Raw genomic sequence first — 2,851 nt, forward strand, 5'->3', positions numbered from 1 at the left:
ACATATAAGGAAATATATATATATATATATATATATATAATTCCTTATACATTATTTTAAATTATATTATATACATATATATATATAATTTCTTATATGTTATTATTTTAAGTTGTATTATATATATATATATATAGGAGTGGTCAATTGCAAACCACCTTCATTTGTAAAAACCTTACAAACCAATTTCATCCATCAATTTTCTTGATCAATGGTCAAGATTAAATGTGTTTATATTAGGAAATAAAAAAGAAAATAAAAATAAAAGTTTAATTTTTAATTAAAAAAAGAGCAAAATCGTCAAATTTTTAATTTGTATAATTTTGTAAATGAGGTAACAAGATCGTGGATATCCTAACATTAATTAAACAAAATCATTGTTTTAAAATCTCTATATATCATTTTATCATTACAAAAATTTTAACCAAAAATGCTAGAATAACTTGACAAATTATATGTTTGATAAGAATTATCTTCATTTTATGACTAAATATTATAAATAAAATAACTTCCACATCAAAAATAGATCCAAGTAAGGAACTAGGTATATTCTAATAAATTATGAAACATAAAAACATATTTTAATCAACAAAAAATAATAAAACCTTTTGAATACTAAATGAAATATTTTGTTTCATTAAATGAATGAATGAAATTGTTTCACCGTTTATGTTATGAACTCACGTGACTTCTTGTCACCTATAATGAAAGATGGACCATTTGACATATAGTAGTAAACGATATATCAAACTATTTTATTAACGGTTATTGAAGTATGATTGGACTTTTAATAATTGCAAATCAAACAACTTTTAAAACAAGGGATATCCTAATAAACGATGAATCGTATAAAGAATGAAACATTTTTAAAAATTGAATGAAACATTTTGAAAATTGAATATTTTATTTTCGTAAGTGAAACTTTTTCATGCATAGAACATTTTGAAATATTAATAAATTAAATTCATCAGTGAAATTGTGTTCATTGTCACTATTGACCATGACATTTATTTCATTACTCAAACTACATATATTTTTTCAATGAAACGAAATCAGATTTTATATTGTAGTGTTTTTACAATTCATGTTTTAGTAGTATAATTTAATAAAATAATAAGAACTATTAATGGTAAAAAATGTATATTAAGAAAAATTGATTTACCACCTTCTATATTTAATATTTTTATTATTACGTTTCCATAATTAAGAGTAATTATTACCTTCCAATATTAACCAATATACAATCAAATGACCATTATACCCTTACTTATTAAAATTAACGAAAAAAAAAAATTCATATTGGTCGAAAATGATTTGCATAGTTTTCATGAATTGGACGGTTTGTAACATAACCCGCCTATATATATATATATATATATATATATATATATATATAGGGGCTTATTCAAGAGAGAACTGATTAGTTTGTGATAACTGTGAGATCCAATTTCAACCACAAATCAACGAATAAATTAGAAAATTAATAATTATGATAGTTTGAGTTAAAATTATAATTAGAGGTCATTTTAGGTATTTTTAAAAAATCTCTCTCCTCTCTCATCTCTCATCTCTCCGACCTCCATCTCATCTCTCCGACCTCCAATCTCCGGCCTTTGGTGAACAAAAATCCGGTAGATATCAAGTAATCACAAAGATACACAATGTGATACCCATTATGATATACCGTGATACCTATTGTGATATACTGTGATACCATTTGGGTACCACTGTATATCACAATGGGTATCGCATTGTGTATCTTTGTGATTACTTGGTACCTGCCGGAATTTTGTTCACCGGAGGCCGGAGATTAGAGGTCAGAGAGATGAGAGAAGAGAGAGAAGAGAGGAGAGAGGAGTTTTTTAAAAATACCTAAAATGCCCTCTACTTATAATTTTAACTCAAACTACCATAACCATTAATTTCCTAATTAATCCATTGATTTGTGGTTGAAATTGGATCTCACAGTTACCACAAACTAATCAGTTCTCATTTGATTAAGCTCATATATATATATATATATATATATATATATAAAATCATAGGATATGTATATTAATGTATAAAATAATAACATATAAGAAATTATATATATATATATATATATATAATATAACTTAAAATAATAATATATAAAAAATCATCTACATTACATTAATAAGCATTAAAATCAAAGTCTTGAGTACAAATTTTAATGCATTGAATACAAGCTTTTAAAGCACAAAATAAAAAAATCTCTTAATTACAAGGTTGTATGCATGATGTACAACTTATTAATGCATTGATTTTTCAACACAACCAAAAATGGAGTCCTATACTCTCTTTTCTTCTACAACAGTCTCAACAGCTCCCATTTGGTATAAACTTTCTTTTCTATCCTTCCTATAAAACTTTCTTTTCTTTTCCTCAACATCCATTTTTACATATAAATACTCATTGAAACACAATATACAAATATTATATGCATGTTTTGAATTCTTTAAAAGCTTTTGACCATTTTTGTCTTCATAAAAAACTAAAACTTCTTGATGCTTTCACCTTTTTGGTCTAACTCTATCGATCTGCCCCCAATACCATTTACCTTCCTCTTTTATTTTTTGTTTGAATTTCAAAAATTAAAATAAAAAAACTAATTTGTCATTATTTTATAGTGATTCTTGCCCACTTCAATCTTGCTTATGATGGTTCAATTTTCTAGACATTTGGCAACGACACCCCCTAATATGGGTGTTAAATGCTTTAAAAATTGAATCATTATTAAAAAAATATAAAATATCAAAATCAATAAATTAATATTATTATTTTTGTATTGATATACATATATATATATATATATATATATATATATTAT

The sequence above is a fragment of the Cynara cardunculus genome, assembly GCF_001531365.2.
Source record: "Cynara cardunculus var. scolymus isolate 2C chromosome LG 13, CcrdV1, whole genome shotgun sequence".
Classification (NCBI taxonomy): Eukaryota; Viridiplantae; Streptophyta; class Magnoliopsida; order Asterales; family Asteraceae; genus Cynara; species Cynara cardunculus.